The sequence below is a fragment of the Mus caroli genome, chromosome 5 (assembly GCF_900094665.2).
Source record: "Mus caroli chromosome 5, CAROLI_EIJ_v1.1, whole genome shotgun sequence".
Lineage (NCBI taxonomy): Eukaryota > Metazoa > Chordata > Mammalia > Rodentia > Muridae > Mus > Mus caroli.
In genome coordinates this window covers 119,057,487-119,076,880 of record NC_034574.1, presented here as the reverse complement: position 1 = coordinate 119,076,880, position 19,394 = coordinate 119,057,487, and positions in this window count along the sequence as shown.

Below are 19,394 nucleotides of genomic sequence, written 5' to 3'. Positions count from 1 at the left end.
GTCTCCTACACCAAGGACAGATGAAAGGCTCCTTCAGCTAAAGCCAGGGCAGTATAACATCAATTAACACTGCAATGACTACTTACAGGGGAAGCTCAGATACAGTGCTTTTCATTTTAACTGAATTTTTTTCATACAGTATATTCTGATTATGCCTTTCCCTCTCCCAGCTCTTCCCAGAACTTTACCACCTGCCCAGTGCCATCCAACTTCTCTCTCTCTTTTAAAAAACAATCAAACAAACAAAAGATACCAAGAAATACACACACACACAAAACACAAAAATGAAACCAAAATATACAAGCAGAAGACCAAGAAAACAACAACAAAGCCCAAACAAAATACTATTAAGTTTGTTTTCTGTTGGGCATCTACTACTGCTCATGGACCTACACTGAAGTGTGGTTAATATACCCAGTGAGACTCCATTAGGGAAAAAAAAAAAAAACTAAACTAAAGTAAATTTCCTTTGCCAGCAGGTATTAGGGGTAGGAGCCCATGTCTACCTGTCCTCTCAAAGCTGGGTCCGTTATCTAGCTTGAACCTGTGCTAATGGAGGGAAAGGGTAATCATTAACACAGCTACGAGCACTGTGACTGATATGTTTAATAATGGAAAGTGAGTTCCCTTCCATATTGAGGACAGAGATTCCCTACTCAGAACTCTGAGGTTGGTGGGAAAGTTTTAACACAGTGTTTCAAATTTAATTCAGTCAACTAATATTTAATGAGGTCTAATGAGCTGCCAGTCCCATGCAGGGGAAGAAGGGATGGCTGTTTTTCCAACTCTGTTCGGAAGGCTCATAATCAAAGTGACAGAGAGTGAATAAAGGATGAACAGAGAGAAGACAAGGCACAATGAGTTATCTGAGAGAACTTTGCAAATTTGGGTTCATAAAACACGTGATTTTATGCAATTAAAATAATGCAATTTCATAATTATGGGTCATACATTGTAATGGGTTTAGGGCATGTGCTCTTCTTGCTTTATTCTCCTTTAAGTGGACTTTGAAGTCTTAGAAGCAACAGTGAGCTTTGGCAAACCCCAAACACTGCATAAATAGATTTTTATTGGAATGAATCAAAGGAAAGATTTCAGAAGAAATCTGAAGAAAGTGTTGTGAAGTCCCCCTCCCTCCTGTGAGGGTAAAAAGACTATGGAGCTATCCTGTGATGGTTTACTAGCTCAGTGTACAAGGCCTTTCGAAGAGCTGTTGCTGCAATCCACTGCTAACAACTCAAACTTCAAACCGTAGGACAGGCGATTCAACTAGATACCAGCAAATGAAGAAAAGGGAAGATCCTCTAGGCAGGCAACTACTTCAAAAACAGCCATCCCTCTAAAGAGACTGGCACTTCCTTTAACTGCTCCTATACCATCAGGTCTCAGCACAAGTGTGAACTCTAGCAGGTCTTTCCTGACCCCAGAAGTCAGTTTATCCTGTGCTTTCACATAGTGAAAGAATGATATAAACCCCAGTCACCATTTAAGGACCAGGCCTGATTATGAAAAGATCATAAGGTACCAGCTCCAGGAACAGACCATAAAATCCAGGAACAAGGTCATAAAACCCCCTCCCAAAGAACAGCCTGGGGATAAATACAAGAATGTGAAAATATCTTATCTCAGGATGGGCCACCTGTGCAGGGCAGCCCTATCTCATCCTGTAGTTAAACATTCACAACATAGGAATGCAGACTACTGACCTCCTAGCACAAGCCAATCAGAAGCCGACCCCTGCGACCCCTAGCACCCCCGGTGAAATTTTAGATTACCTAACCCTTCTAGAAAGTTTCCCTAATTCCCTTTAAGAAGGCCTTCAAGCCTTTGTCTAGGGTCAGCAATTTAAAGAATGGTTGGCCCCCACCTATTGGTTGTTTCTGGCATACTATCTGAGTCTGGGGTCTTCCTTTAACAATTTTCGGACTCTTACAATAGGAAGCTGATGAGTTCTCCCATATTGTCAGAAAGTAAACACATCCACAGATATTCACATAAAGTCTACACACCCAGCCTCATGCCCCCACACTGCTTTAAGACTCTTGAATTTAGAGTCACTTGTGTTTTTACACAGGATTGAGACTCTACCAGCACTTCTAAACAAGGAGAACACTGATTTACACTGTAGTGGGTTGGCCTAATGCTACTTGTACTCTAATGCTAATTTTCGGCCTCCAAGACTGTTTGCTCCAAAGACAAGAGAATCTCCAAGTAATACATTGAGTCACCCTGCCCCCAGTTGATTGTGATTGGTGAATAAAAATGCCAACAGCTAAAAGCTAGACAAAAGGGAAATGGGTGGGGTGGAATTTTGGCAGGCTGTGAGGTAGGAGCAGAGGGGAGGAAGAAGAGAGAAGCTGCCAGGCGATAGAAGAAGAAGAAGAAGAAGAAGAAGAAGAAGAAGAAGAAGAAGAAGAAGAAGAAGAAGAAGAAGAAGAAGAAGAAGAATAGGAGGAGGAGGAGGAGGGAGGGAGGGAGGAAGAGAGGAAGAAGAGGAAGAAGAACAACAACAAGAATAACAGCAGCAACAGCAACAGCAACAACATGCAGAAGAAGAGAAAGGAGAGGCCCCATGGGTTAGCAGAGCCATAAAAATGTGACCATGTGGGCTGGCCAATTCAAGCTAAGAACAGCTCAAATGAAACATAGTAAGTGGGTTATGTTGGATTCTAACAGCATGGAGGGTAGACTGTTACCCAGCTATTATACTGCATAAGGCATATTAAAATATAGAGGCTGGGAGTTGGAGAGATGACTCAGCCAGTTAAGAACACTGACTGCTCTTCCAGAGGTCCTAAGTTCAATTCCCAGCAACCATATGGTGGCTCACTACCATCTGTAATGGGATCTGATGCCCTCTTCTGGTGTGTCTGAAGACAGCTACAGTGTACTCGTATACATAAATAAATCTAAGAGAAAAAAAGATGAAAATTGTTTAAAATACACAGACATTGTGTGTCTTTCATCCGGTAACGTAAATGGTCTGAGGAGAATAGAAACCCCCGCACAGAGATTTTTTTAAAATATTTTATACTTCATAGATACCTCTTGGATTGTCAGTTGCTTCCTCTAGGCTTTCCAACCCAGTAAGCAGTGTTCCTGACTCTGCTCCTGATTGAGCTCCTGCCTTGACTTCCCTCACCAATCAACTGTGATGAGGATTTGTAAGTCAAACACTTTCTTCCCCCAATCTGCAGACTGGGGCAGACGGATCATTTCCAAAGCTCACTCTCTTTCTCTTCCTTTGCCTTCTCTCTCCTACCAAGGACCATTCTGCCTATGATCTATCTTCTAGATCAGCTCCCACCACCACCTAAGACTTGCAACATCTCCTTTTTGAGTCTCTGTGGCTTCCTACCATTTGGTATTAACTTTATGTATATATACACAATTGTGCTCACATCCTGAATTTTCTCCAAGATCAGTTGATACATCTTGAAAGAAGGATGTTGCCAACTGATCAACAGCACACACACACACACACACACACACCCATGCCTCCCAGGTCACTCCTATATACCTACCAGTAGTGAGAGAGAATCAAACAATATTCAGTGCACATGGCTGATCACTTACCAATGTGTTGCTGCTTCTCTTGACATGTCCCAGGCTGCAGAGGAGAAAACGGAGGCTAGGACTAGTCAACTGACTAGTTGACTCATGCATAACTGTCCTTTTAGACCTCAACTCAAAACAGATCTACAGACAGAGAGCTCCCTGTTCATTGAATTTATAACACACATCAGCGTAAGGGTCCATGGTTCCCTGAAGAATGATAATCCCAGACTCAAATAGTATGCAAAAGCATAGAGTGCTTTATTCTGCATAAGTCCAGCATGCCGGGGTCTACCAGCTTATAAGATGGAGGCCCAATTTAAAGCACATTAGGGGAATTCTGGAAAGGGGTAGGTGATTCTATCTTAATCTGTTGGCTCTATCTCTAGGGACATTCCAGAACCATTGCTGGGTTGTGGAGGTCTGGAAACTGTTGCTGACCCATTGTTCTTGCCTCAGGCCAGGGGGTGGGGCAGCTCCTGAGGCCTGGACTTGCTCAGTCCTTGGAAACAGAGATTTAGGCCTAGTTCCCTGAACTGCCAACTTGAAGCCTTTCATGGAGTCAGCCTTTCTCAATCAGAAGCTTATTATCTATTTTACCAATATCCTGGAAGATGACCAATTCTCTCAGGCCCTGAAGGAATTGCCCTATCTAAATTCACAAGATCTGAACTAAATTTAATATTTTCATCATACCCTACCCAAGGCTCATTGTACAGAATTCCAACCTAGAGAATCCTTATCTCCAGGCTGGAGTGCCCCCTCTCTCACACCCATAGGAAGGTTGAAGCTCAGAGAACTTTTGAGTAACTTGAGGGAATCTTGTAATCTGTAGGAGAGGGGTGGGCAATGCTGTTCGGTGGTTAGAGACACTGGCTGCATTGCCTGAAGCCCTAGAATTGATCTTTAAGATGTTCATGGTTCAAGGGAGAAACTAACCCTGTAAGTTGTCCTCTGACTTCCACACAGGCCATGGCACACGTACCCATATATGCATGCAGATAGATAGATAGATCTCAATATTAAAAAAACAAAAAAGAAAGAAAAGAAATTTACTTACTATGTTAATAGCAGTCTTCCAGCACAAGTGACCCCAAATGTCTACCCCAGCACTGGTATTCTGGTAAGTTTTAATAATAGGTACCATCCCCATCCCTTAGGTCTCTAGAGCTCCAAATGTGTCGCATTGTTCAGCAAAAGAAACTTAGCAGCTAGGATTGAGAGGGATCCTCCTATAGACTCTTCAGGGAAACCATCATAGAAAACCTTCAAAGGGAAGAGAAAGGATGGGGTCAGGCCAGGCCATGGAGGATTAGGCAAAGTGCAAAATAGGCTGGAAGCTTGGCAGGCACTCTGGAAGTGTACCTAGGAAGATGGCTCCCTGGGTTGAACACTTGCTGAGTTTTGATACCGGGAACCCACAGGAGGAGAGACATGGTCATACACACCTTGTATCTCAGTGCTCTGAAGGGGGCTGGGAGGCAGAGACAGGGGAATTTCCCAAAAATATGGACCAGGTGTACGTGCCAACAAGCAAGAAGAGACCCAGTTTCAGACAAAGTAGAAGATGAGGTCTGACATGAGATTGTCCTCTGACCGCCACATGTGTGGGACATGCACTCATACTTACATACATGTACACACACACACAAGCACAAAAGAGTAAGGAGAGCCTTGGGGGCCACTTGTCAGGAATTGGCCAAGGACAAGAAATGGACTTCAGGCAAGAATTTGACATTAGGGCATGACATAACAAAGATGTAAGTTCAGGCAGGAATCTGACTTTAGGGTGGAACAAAGAAGTAGACTTCAGGCATGAATATGACTTTGGGCTAGAATTGGGAAGTAGGCTCAGATATCTTGATCATCCTGATGAACTCTTAGAAACAGTGGTTACGGGGGTGATCATGGGACTTGGTTTATTGTCTTGCTTGTTCCTTGACTATTTCTGTTTATTGTCTTGCTTGTTCCTCATTGTACTACTCACCCTTAAAATTTGCATGTAATTAACATGGTATAAAAGAGGATTGGGAAAAAATAAACCTGCCTTCACTTCAGTCCCAGAATTGACTGAAGCCATGCTGCAGTTTTGTCTAATTGTCTCTTTCTTTTCAATCTTCACTCCTGTGGTGGAGGTGGAGAACCTGTTGACTGACTGAGCAGGCTTGGTCAAAAGAATAACTGATTTAAAAAAAAAAATCACGAGAGGGAAGGAGAGGTAATTTAATCAGTAAAGTGTTTGCCTCATGAGCGTGGAACTCTGAGCTCAATGCACAGATATTTAAAACGTTTTAAAAATACCAGGCACAGTCTTGCATGCTTGTGATCCCAGCCCTAGGGGTGGAGGGGACAGTAGCATCCCAGGAGTTTGCCCACCCGCCAGCACCAGCTGACCTTAACTAATGAGCTCTGGGTAATGAGAGATCTTGTCTCAAAGGGGACAGGTGGCATTTCTAGACTTTACACACATGTACACACATAGTCTCCCCCACATAAAGTAACACACGTACATAATAGAAAATGAAAAGGGAATGAGAGTCTGAGAGGGGCTATGGGAATCCTTTAGAATCTAGGCATGGCCACAACGGCCACAAGCAAACAAGGACCTAAGCCTAGGAGCCTCTACTCTCCTCAGAGATTCTAGAAAGGAATACAGCCATGCTGACATCTGGATTTTAGCCTGGTAAAATTCATAGTGGTCATAAAACTGACAGGCAATAACTGTGTGTTTCCAGGCTCTGTGTTTATGGTAATCTATTACGACAGGAATAGAAAAGTAATTCCGATTAGACAGAAAATAATGTTTAGCCCAAATGACAAACCCTTGCCAGTTTTAGGGGTGACTGATGAGTGGCTAAGTTTACATCTGTGAAGAGCCCCTAGGGATGGCAGCAGGTGTCTTCATCAATCAGACACAAGTTGATTGGCAAGAGCACTAAAAATAGACGAGGCACAGGCTTCAATATAGTCTTATCTCATGGGAACAGATGTGATTGTCTACCTTGGAGACATAGCTGGACACAGGCATATGTATAGGCAGACATTGAATTAAAAATAACCACTGGCTCCTGCGGGCACAATTCACAAACCCTACGTCTACTACTTTCATGCATGTGTAGTGTGTATCAGTGAGTTCTGAATCCAGAGGAAGATTCCCTGGAACTGGACATGTGGGTGCTATTAGATGAACCAAGGTGCTATGGGAGAATAACCAGTGCCCTTAACCACTGAGCAATCCCATCTTAGCCTCCAAACATGAATAAAGTCTTGTTCTCTTGAAAAAAAAATAATAACCACTGGGCAAACTTGGGAAGGAGCCTTATCCTTCCGAGAGTCTAGATGGCCTGAGACAGAGGGAAGACTGAGGTCGGCTCTGAGGAATGAGAAACAGCTAAAGATCCAATATGAGGCTACCTAACACCTAGTACCCCCATCCCCATTTGTAGACCCCACACACACACACACACACACACACACACATACTTATTTTTGTCCTAAGAAACTGCCTTGATTCAAGTTAACCCTCGTGGTTTGGGAGAAGACCATGATCATGTTGAGGCAATCACAATAACTCCGAATTCCATCAGTCAGCCCAGGAATGAACTACACTCTTGGGAGGCTCTGTATGGAACCTGGAGGGCGTTGCCAACCAGGACACACAGGAATTGGATCCTGAAGAAAGCTATAGACCTCACACAGCTCCTTCTCTGTACTTATGCTGAGAACCATCTACACCATTCCCATCTCTTTCACTGGGGCATCTCTGTGACCTGTGCCATCTGTCCCTTCAAGAGCATCCTTCTACATTGAAGAGGTCAGCTCAGGACTTGTGGAAAATTCCACCAGGCACAAGAGAAAGGTCATGAAGCATTTAGGCTGGATGGGAGAGGCTGATTAAGCCCCTACTACCTCACTCCCTAAAGACCAATCAGTTTAAAGGGTGCACTGTTCTGCCAATCATATTGTGCCTAATTGCTGATGCTCTATTCTGACCCTGGAAACTGTATAAAAACTTGCCTAACAGGCACTCAAGTCACCGCCTCTCCTTCGGAGTGCAGAACGAATCCAGCAAATTGGAACAATAAATTCTTGCTTTTGCATCAATCTCCAGCCCCTTGTGGTTCACTCAGAGAGTCCCCGGTAGCTAAGGCTTGTCAGAGTCTTACAGCATCAGATCTGGCCTGCTAGGCTTTTCCAACATGAGCAGAAGGATAAGATACCTTTAACAAGCTGTTTTCTACATGCCCGTTTCAAAGCAACTCATCCATGCTCTTAACTCGCCTCTCCTGAAAGCTGTTTCCCTATTTTCAATAACAAAAATCACATGGTGTCCCACTGATAACATTTACTTCTTTATTTTTCATAACCCAGACATTGTAAAAACTTACTGCCTAATAATTCTTGAGCACTTTTCCTAAATGACACAAAGATGCATGCCGGTATAGATTGCTGAGAACATATAATCTGTGTGCGTAGACTGTGTGTGACTGTTCCAGGGAATGGGTGACTTCTGAAAGCTTTTAGCAGGTAACATAATTCTACTTGAAGTTTCTATTTTCTATAATTGGAACATGCAGGTATTATCAAAACAGTATAAAGCATGCTTGGAAAGACTGCTCTGTGCTTCTTGAATGTCTCTCCAGGGTTTTCTGTATAATCCTTTGTTTCCTATAAAATAAGGCATCTTATCATGTCTAAGTATCTCTAGGCACAAGAGCATGTGCAGGTAGTCAGTAAAGGTTACAAATTGACTTTTAGTGTGACATTAAACACTACAACACATAATGGAGGCCAGGGAGATGGCTCAGCAGGTAAAGGTGCTTTAGACAAACCTGACAGTCTGAGTTCAATTCCCAGACTCCACATGGTAGGAAAAAAATAATACCTGCTTCCTCAAGTGGTCCTCTGAACTTCACAGGTACACTATGACAGACACATGTTCACACACATAGATATGCATACTTATGTGCACACAAAATCAATATATAAATGTAAAAATATTGTGGGATTTTTTGGGGGTGGTTTTGATGGAAGAGGAATAGAAAAGGGAGGAGGGAGAAGAGAGAGAAAGGGAAATAGGGAAGAGGGAGAGGAGAAGAAAGGGAAGGAAGAGAGGAGGAGGAGGAGGGAGGAGGGGAAGAGTGGGAACTTGAGGCAAAGACATCCCTGCACCATGGTGAGGTAAAGAAATAATTTAAGAGGTTTATTCTGGAGCACAAAATCCTAAAGTCAGCTTTGTAGCTGTGAGACTTCAGCCAAGATAAGAGACAGAAGTCACTTTTGTGCTCTGAGACCACATTGTCAGTTGCTATCAGATGCCTACTGCTGTACCCTGGCCTCTGCACTCCTAGTCCTTACATGAAGTGCAGACCTTGTTTTAGCTTGCAGGCTATTCCACTAGTCTTCTCCCAGGGACTTAGCATTGCCATTACCTGCTGCTCCCAGGTGCAGGGAGATAGAGGGGTCTGCTGGCCATCCCAGTTTATGTCTCTGTCTCTGTTTCTCTGTCTGTCTCTGTCTGTCTGTCTTTGTCTCTCTCTTGCTCCCTGTTCCCACCAGTTCTCTCTTTCCCTTGTCTGTTCTTCTTTCTGTTCTTCTCTATACCTTCTTCTTTGCCCTCATGGCTCTGATCCAAGTCTGTCTCTCCCTACCCCTTCACCCTACCCCTACCCCAAAGAAGGCGTATTGAAACCAGGTCTGTCACACGGTGTGATTTCTCAGGGTGGAGCCTTGGCATAGGCCTGCCAGCTACCACATCCCCCTGCCCCCACTTGTCACCGTATAATGTTTCATATCACCTTGGCTGTCTGGATCAGTTCATGCTCTGCCACACTGGGCTCAAGATCATGAAACCACCCACTTACGGTCCAAATTGGAGTAATAGGGCTCAGACTTCCTTACAAATGGAATTATTCATCTTACAGACATATTCTCCTTATTTAATTTGCACACCATGTACATTAAGAGCAAACCCACAGGTGGCCCTTCTTTCTGAGCTGGTTTTACATGCATTGATTCACTTAATCTTCCAGCCATCCTCCCAGGAGGTTCCAGCTTTTCTATAGTTAAGGAAATTTAACCATCAAGATGTTAATTTTTTATAAGCTAGTAAATTCTGGAAGTCTGCAAAGTCCATCTTTCAAACGACATACCTCCACCTCTCTCCAGCCCTCCTCCTCTAATCTGAATTCATGCCAGAATGTTCTTTTTTGGTAAAGCCTCCTCTCAGACAACCATGTGTGACCACTTCCTTCCTATAGGATCACGGAGGCCTTGCAAATGTGGGATGGAAATATACACAAACATACACACACAAACATATACACACACACAAACATACACACACATACAAACATACACACATACATACACACACAAACATATACATACAGGGTCTTATTGTGAAGGAATGAATTTACCTCAGGTGTGTCAGGAAGAATAACTCCTCCCCAAAGATACCCACATGCTACATTGCAGATGCAGTGAGAAAGCTAGGCTGATTCCATGACAGGCTTCAAATGGCAGTTAAGGAGACTAGGCCTAAATCTCTTTCTAAGAACTGGGCAATTCCAGGGAAGTCCAGGCCTCAGAAGCTGCCTGGCCACCTGGCCTGAAGCAAGGACAATGGATCAGCAGCAGTTTCCAAACCTCTCCAGCAAGTTTCCAGCCCCCACACTCCAGTAATGGAATGTCCATAGAGATGGACCCAACAGATTAATATAGAGGTCACCTACCCCAGAATTCCCTAATGTGCTATAAATCTGGCCTGCAAGCTCACTTGGGAGTCTATTTTGGTAATGGGGAGACCCCAGCATGCTGAACTTCTACAGAATAAAACACTCTTTGCATTTACATGCTACTTGAGTCTAGGGTGTCATTCTTTGATGAATCATGGACCCTTACAGTAGCATTGTTCTCAAGACCCAAGGACAGCTATGATAGACTGAGGAAGTGGTAGGTGCTGGGCCTGGTTCACAAGGCACCTCAATCTAAAACAGTAGCCCCAAATGCTGTGATACATTCCATTTCACAACTCTTAAAACCAAGGAAGGCTCAGAGAAGTCTCATTCCTCAGCCAAGAATGCATGGCATGCTAGTAACAAAGCAGGAATCAGAACCCACGCCTTTCTCTTGAGAAAGGGAAACAATCCTTATGACCTTGCCAAAATAGGATTTTACACACACTAGGCAATGTTGCATTGGCCACGTTTATTTTCACTATACTTTCCCATCTTAACATCGCAGTTAAGCCAACACATGTGAAGTGAACAGAATTTGAAGCCAGCAGGGCCTTTGACATCTGGCAGAACAGATGTTCTGACATCTGGGCCCCTTGGGGCATCCATTCTCTTGCAAGACTCTTACCCCATCATGGTGACAAAGGCCAGTGCCAGCAGGCTATACAATCCCTACTCCCCACCAGCGGGTTGATATATAACTGTTGGTATCAGGATCAGCTCCGAACCCAGTGATATCACACGTAGACGACAGTGACCCCCCACATACACCTGTTGCCATGGCAACCACCACCATATTCCCAGAGTCCATTTGATTCACCTCCCACCTTTACCTGTGGTTACATTACTATCCAAATAAAGGAAGACTCCTCTGACCTTTCTCTCTCTCTTCCCACCCCCTCTCCTTTGCTGCCACCTATACCCTTCTTTCCTATAATAAACCTCACATGGACTGTTTGTCCTTGTGTGGTCTGTCTCGAGCCACTCTTCTAACAGAACAATAACAATTTCCCATCAGCACAGACTCAAGCTAGTCTTTCATCTGCCAGATCAATACTGGGAAGTGGAGCTATGGAGATCTGTGACTCGGGGTTGTATGGATTTAATCAGGTAAATCAATTACACATTACTAGTACCATTTTACATAGGACCCATGGAGTTTGGGTGAGTTTCCACAATAAAAGGAAAACTGCTGTAAGTGTCGAAGTCATTTTAAATGTGCTGAAATCTTAAAACTTTAAATTCAACAGGATTGTTGTTGTTGTTCACATACAGTTACCGTAAGCCACAAACATGGATCTATCAGCTCAAAATCCAATTCTTATCCCAAAGGGAACAAACAAATCAGAGATTGTCTATTCTGAGCCTGACCCAGGAACAGGTATTAAGATGACTCCCATCCCCACCCCCGACATGCTGGCAATCAACATTGCAGCTGACATCCTGGCTGCCAAATGAAGAGATTTTAATAAAGATTTAAGCCCAAGGATTAAGAGAATGGCACGGGGGGGGGGGGGGGGGGGGGGGGGGGGGGGGGGGTTTTCAGAGGGGAAACTAGGAAAGGGGATAACGTTTGAAATGTAAATAAAGAAAATATCTAATAAAAAAATTTTTTTTAAAGAGAGAATGGCATGAACTTAGAAAGAAAAAAAAAAAAAGCAAGACACACCTAGGAGTATGGCTGTGGGCTCCTTTAAGGAAGTTAGGTAGGCAGATAAAGGAAGACAGACAGGTGAGGCCTTTCTCCCTTCCTAGTTATGAACCTGCAATTTTCTAGATATGTAACCAGAAACACTGCTTACAGGGAAAAGGCATGCCCTAAGCCTCCTAGGTAGCCCTAGTGGCTCCTGGCTTTGTCAGACCCCGACTTAAAGAGTTTCTCCCGGAAAGGTAAAGCCCCTAGACGTTTCCCCAAGCTTGTTTTCCCTGATCTCTAAAAATACAGCCAGAAAGAAGCTCTTTGTTCTCTATAGCCAGCAAAAAGCCTTTTTGGTTCTATACCTTACAACCAGAGATGCAATAATTGTAAAAGGACATAGCCAGGCACTTTCCTGGCTCCCTGTGCCAAGGACACAGAGATAAACTCCACAAAAAAGAGCTACAACTCACTCCCCACTCCTCATGCCTTGTAATTTTACCAAGGACACCTGCCAGAGAAGAGCTGTAGCCCAACTCCATCCAACTCTCCTCCCAACTCCTCCCAACTTCTCCCAATTCCTCACTTTTTCCTTTAAAAGCCCCCCACTGTTACCCCTCGGGTTGAACTCCCACTGCCCTGCACAGTAAAAGGAGTGCATCCTCAGCTAGCTGACAATAAAGCCTCTTGCAGTTTTGCTTCAAGTGTGGTTTTCTCTCGAGTTATTGGGGTGCCGGCCAGCTCATCCCGGGACTTGAGCAGAGGTCTCCCCAGTGTCGGGGGTCTTATGGCTTCACTTTGTCAGATTAGATTATAATTCTATCTGCTATCAGAGAAAGGGGGGGGGGTGTCTCAGTAGCCTTTCGAGATGTAACTTAAGAGCCACCAAAACTGGTATGTGTGGCCAAAGATGAGACAAGGGTTGTTAGTTGTTCTGGAGTCTTTCTTTGCTGCCAACAGGCTTCAACTGGATTTCTAGGTAAGGCTCTCCAGTCTGGTCTCCTATCCCTAAAACTTTATCTGCTTGCCTTAGTTTCTTTTCTTTTTGCTGTGAAGGGACATCATGACCAGGGTAACTATTATAAGAGAAAATGTTTGACTGAGGGCTCGATTACCATTTTAGAAAGTTGGTCCATGACCATCATAGTAGGAAACAGAATTGGCATGGTGCTGTAACTGAGAGATTTATACAACAGAGAGAGAGAGAGAGAGAGAGAGAGAGAGAGAGAGAGAGAGCTGAGACCTGTTGCAGGCTTCTGAAACTGCAAACCTTACCCCTATAAACACATCTCCTCCAACAAAGCCACACCTCCTAAACTTTCCCAAGCAGCTTATCTACTGGACTCTAAGCATGCAAATATAAAGAACCTATAGGCTCCGATGGGATATTATGATTCAAACCACCACACTTGCATTCTTTCCTACGTCGCCCATCCCACTGGGAAAGTGACCACACTTCACCACAAGCCTGTGAACGTTCACTGGATCACCCAAATCCTAACTTACCACTATCATCACAACTGCCATGGTCTGAGCTCAGTTTTGCTGAAGCAAAGGTCAACAGAGCCATGTCTTTGCTAATTGGCCTTGTTTGATTTTTGATAGGTTATTTCTCCACTAGTGAAATGAGCCAATTTAAATCAGATTAGATATTAGATTAAAGGCAGATTAGGAAGCTGCTCTCTAGTGGGTGAGCATACTCCAAGAGTTGAGGCCAGGGAAGTCACCTTTGGGTGGGTGGGGCAGGGGGGGGGAGAAAGAGAGAAAGGGCACAGAGAAACTGGAGGAGGAGGAGGAGGAGCAGAAGGAGGAGGAGCAGGAGGAGGAACAGGAGGAGGAGGAGGAGCAGGAGGAGGAGGAGCAAGAGGAGGAGGAGGAGAGGAGCAGGAGGAGGAGGAGCAGGAGGAGGAGGAGCAGGAGGAGGAGGAGCAGGAGGAGGAGCAGGAGGAGGAGGAGGAAGAGAAAGTGACAGACCAGACCAGAATGTCTAGATTATATAGGGATGAGTCTCTGGGGAAAGGGCAGCTCAGTCACTGGGTTGGAAAGCTCAGGATTGGGGGCAGGGTCTGCCAGGTAGGGACTGAGGGATGCTGGGAGAACCTGGAGGCCAGGTCTGCTTTGACATGTAAAATATGCACCTCAGTCCCTTGTCCCAGGGTCCAAAACCAACCAATTCGGTTAACACACAAAAAAAGGGGGGGGGGCGAGTTTCATTATAATATCTTTAAACATGCCATTAAACTTTGCTTTCCCCCTCCCCCCATCTTCTCACCTTCCTAGTCTCTTTTCTCTCCACAGATAATCTCCCTTTCTGCTTTCAAGACAGATCTATTGATCTATGCTGTGCCTCTATTTATTTCTCCTTTCCTGAGTGTGTGGAGGAGTTGGGGTGGGATGGGCGTAGGGTCTAGATTCTGCACGTGAGAGAAAGCAACATTTGTCTTTCTGAACCTTGTTTCTTGCTTTTAACCTTTCAGCCTAAGGATGTCCACTTGCATCCATTTACCTGAGATTCACATAATTTTCATCCTCAGAGTTAAATGTGCTCTCAGGGTAAACTTTTGTGCTGTGATTGTGAGGTCTCTGAACCCTAGGTGGGCTATCCCCACCCCCCACCCCCCACCCCCCACCCCCCAGGGGCTGGAATGGGCTTTACTTTCTTGGATGGGCCCCTCTTAGCAGGATGGCTCTGGGTTCTTAAGAAGAATCTTGGTTGTAAAATGGAAAAGGGGCTTTTAAAGGCATATTTGCATCTCAAAGACACAGAGGGGGTTAACCACACCGGCTTCCTAGAGTAAAAGCTGCTGGTTGAAAGTGCTCTAAATCCCCTAAGGCCTGGTGAGAAGTGTGTAGGTTTGGTTGCACCTTTGTTAAATTGACAGGTGGTGGGGAGAGGGAGGGGCAACAGGCACCCGGAGATATTATGGCCCTGAAAATCTCCCCTGGCTGACATTTATTCTGACATGGGTCTGTAGACACCCTCTTTGTTAGTCAGCTTTCCATAACTGTAAGAAACATTTGAGAAAAATACATTTCAGAGTTTCAAAAGTATTCCACTAGCTGTCTTGTTTCTGGGCTGTGGTGTGACCCAGGGTCAGGGTAAAGCAGTTTGCCTTATGCAGTCAGCAAGGCAAGAGCAGCAGGGACGAGGAACAAGGACAGGATATAGTCCCCAACCATCCACTTTCTTCAGCGAGGTCCCACCCCGTGTCTGTCACCTTTCTGCAGCCCATCAAGCTATACATAGATCCTGATCAGAGCTCTCAGGTCCAACCACTCCCCAAACATCACCCTGAACACTGCTGTGACGGAGACCAAGCCTATAGCTTGTTAGCCTTTGAGACATTTCAGATCCAAACCCTTAGCACTCTTTATAACAGTGGTTCTCAACCTTCCTAACGCTGTGACCCTTTAGAACAGGTCCTCGTGTTGTGGTGACCCCAACCATAAAATTATTTTGTTGCTACCTCATAACTGCAATTTTGCTATTGCTAGTGAATCGCAATGTAAATACCTTGTAACTTTAATTTTTTCCAAAACCTGTTTTTAGTGATGGTTCTTAAATGTGTCCCTTGTAGCCCACCACCCACCAGAGGTAGTGGAAAAGAAAGGAAATGGGGGAAGTGGATCTGTATAGAAAGGTTCTTCGGAGCAACTCCTGTTGTCTGTGTTGTCTCGAAATCGGCAGTTCAGTTCACAGGTTAGCAGTGGTAGCTCAATCCACTTGTAAACACTTCACGGATACACCAGCAGTCTAGTTCAGCAGAGTTAGGATAGCAAACACGAATTAGCCAAGGTGGCACGACCTAGTAGAGACAGCCAGGCCCCAGCCTCACACAAGTCAGCAACGGGGTCCCAGAGGGACACCAGGAGAAGTTCTTGGCTGTGCCTCTTTCAGGGAAGCAAAGATCAGGGAAGACCACAAGTGTTGCACAACTGGCTCTATAAGCAAGCCTCTGTCACCGTGTGTCAAGTCCATTTGGTATGCCCTCCAAACATCCCGCGTCCTCCCGGGGTCTTGCCTCAGCATGTGTACCTGCTTCAGCTGACATCACCCTGCAGATTAGCTCAGGTCCAAAGAAGCAGCACACCACCAGAAGTTTTTTTGGTGTGTTTCTCTCTATGGCGTCCCAACAAATGCAGCTCAACTACGCAATGTAGGGCAGACCAATACAAGTGTGCTGCTAGCACAGAATCTCTTATCACATGCCCTTTCTTTCTTTCTTTCTTTCTTTCTTTTTAGATTAATTTACTATATGTAAGTACACTGTAGCTGTCCTCAGATACTCCAGAAAAGGGCATCAGATTTCGTTACGGATGGTTGTGAGCCACCATGTGGTTGCTGGGATTTGAACTCAGGACCTTTGGAAGAGCAGTCGGCGCTCTTAACCACTGAGCCATCTCGACAGCCCCAAATGTTTTCATTAACAGAACATCATTTCACCTGTGTCTGTGTCTGTGAAACATTCCCTTACAAGTCTACCTTAGCCTTTCACCTGTATCCACTTCAGCTAAACACTCCTTCATGAGTTTGCCCCAGCAAAACACCATCCAACTGGCTTCCTAAAGAACCCTTAAGTTTCCACTTCAATATCTGATACGCAGTAGATCTGAAAGGGGACCCTCGTGATGTCTTGACTCACAGATTAAGAATTGCAGCTCTGTCACATGATGCTAAGACCTTGGGAGCATTGTTGATTGCATGTATTACCTCTCTAACACTTCCACCTTATTTCATTACCTCACCAACTGATTGGAAATTTTCCCTGCAAGAGATGTGGCTCCTGAGATATCTCTTTTAGAACAAATAGCTGTTTGTGGCTGTTTCTCTCAATTGTTAGATTTTTTGAAAGATGTAAAGCCAGAGGTGAGACTTCTAACTGTGCTTCTCATCTGTGCTGGTTCATTTTGTGTCAACTTGACACAAGCTGGAGTCAACAGGGAGGAGGGAGCCTCAATAAACAGTAGGTCAGATTGGCCTGTGGGCAAGACTGCGGGATGTTTTCTTGATTAATGTTTGATTGCGGGGGGGGGGGACAGCTCACTGTAGATGGCACCACCCTTGTACAAGTGGTTCTAGATGCTATAAGAAATCAGACTATGGAAGCCATGAGGAACAAGTCAATAAACAGCATCCCTCCATGGCCTCTGCTTCTGTTCTTGCTTCCAGGTTCCTGCCTTGGCCTCCCCTAATGAGGGACTGATTACAAGCTATAAGATGAAATGAGTTCTTTCTTCCAAGTTGCTTTTGTTTATCATGTTTGGTCGCAGCAATAGAAACAGTAATGAAGGCACTGCACCCACCCAATATACAAAGTTCAAACACATATAGAAGAGTCAACACTTCTGAATGCAACAAAGGACAATGAGACTCAAGGACAAGGACTCACTATCCCAAGGATACTCTGAAGACTGTGAGGAAGATCCTTTGTTAAGATTAAAGACTGGGCCGCTGAGAAGGATCTTGTTCTTCAAGTATGAGGACCTGAGTTCAAATCCCCAGCATCTATGTAAACATCAGACAAGTTTCCAGGTATCTGTAACTCTTAGCATTGGTGAGGCTGAGGCCAGGAGATGCCAAAAGCTTATTGGCTGGGCTGGCCTGGGCTGGGCAAGTCAAACAGCATGATCTGGTTCAGTAAAACATCCAAGGCAGTAATACACAGTTATAGAGGAAGACATCTGAGATCCTGTTGTGTCCTGTGAATGCACTCACATGCAATATGTACGTATGTGTGTGTGCACGTGTGCATGCCACATAGACACAAGACCCAGTGGCTCTCCACTCTTCTTCTTCCTAGTGGAAAAAGCATGAAAGAAAACATATCTCTACAGCTGAGTTGCTTTTTTGTCTGGGCAATTTGGAGACGCAAACACCGTATTTATTTTCATGTTGGTTCACTCTTTATATTCAATATGACAGTGTGGTTATTGACATCTGGTTATCTCTGTGTCCCAACACCACTGCTATTTGATCCATTACTAAAAGTCACAAACATCGATACGTCTTACAGGAGACAGAACCTCACGGGCTCTGTAGAAGCCCCGTGGTTTAGAAAACAGACTCTTACTTTTGTGAATGGACCTTGTGTAGCTGAGCCATCTTCCACAGCACTACAGTTGAACTCTGAGTTATAACAGCCAGACAAACCCTTCAGTTGCATCCCAACTGAGCATTTTCCTGGTCACACATTCTTGTGTGAGTCACACACTCTAAATGTTAACACAGTGGTCTGTTAACAGAAGAGGCAGAGAACCACTGAGTCCTGGCTTCTCTTCTCAAACACTATCTTCACAGGTTTCATTTGACTCTTATTTCATAGGCTTCTTCAGTAAAGTTGACAGCACCTTGTCTGCATGAGAAACACCCTGGCTGGATGGCCAGCTGGACCCACCGGGCCTCATTTTTGCCGTGCCACACTCCTGCAGGTGGGACGCAATACTAAATCCCTACACGTTTATGGTAAGGTTCCTCCCATCTCGGTTTCAGCCTCATCTCAGTTGCTGATACTTTCTCATGGCTCACTCACCCATAAACTCTCCATGCCAGATGTCAGGACAGGACTTTCAGTGGGGCCTCAGCAATCCTCACACATTGTTCTGAGTCCCTGCAGCCTCTGCCTGGACTTCTGTTCCAAGCCAACTCCCAAATCCTTAGTTTTGTATAGCAGTGACACCCCCATTTCCTTGGGCTAAAATGTTTGATCTTTTATTGCTTCTAAACAATCTTCCATATCATATAAAACTCTAATTGCATAGTGCCGTCATTTCTGGGAACACCTTCGGTGCTTGCCTGTGGCTCAGGGTCTTTAGTGGAGCAGTTGTGCAGAGCTGAAGTCATCCGACCTTTACCAGCAGGTTTATGCTCTCACCAGCTTGCTCGGGAATGGACAAGCTGTCATGTTCTTGGCTACCCAGTGAAGGATTCTACACGGGTCACTAGGACATGAGATCTTTGGCCGCCATCTGGGAGGGCTTGCCGATAGCATGCTCAGTTCAGACCTGGCTGGGAACAGAGCCGAGGTGTAAGTAAGGCTTAGAGGAAGAAGTGTTGGTTTGGGCCTCTGCTGCCCAAGGCTTTATGATAAATAAGAAGCAAACAAAAGAACTCTTTGGGATGAGAGGAAAACATCACCAAGGGGTAACTAGAGTCTTCGGGTGGGTGTCTGTCCCTGGAGGTGCTATCTGCAGCTTGACCTCCCTCCATGCTGGCCAGGGATGGAGGTTATTCGTGTATTATAAGAAGACATGGTGTGTAAAGGAAACTGCTCCTAAGGTTCTATCACCAGAACGTTCGGGAGGAAACAGATGCCTGTGCAGATTGAACAATTAGAAGACAGTTAAATAAAGGAGTCCTTTACAAAACAGTGATAATATTTAATATGGACCATATAAAGCAAGGAGGGTAGAAGGAGAGAGGAGAGGAGAGGAGAGGAGAAGAGAGGAGAGGAGGGGAGAGGGGAGGG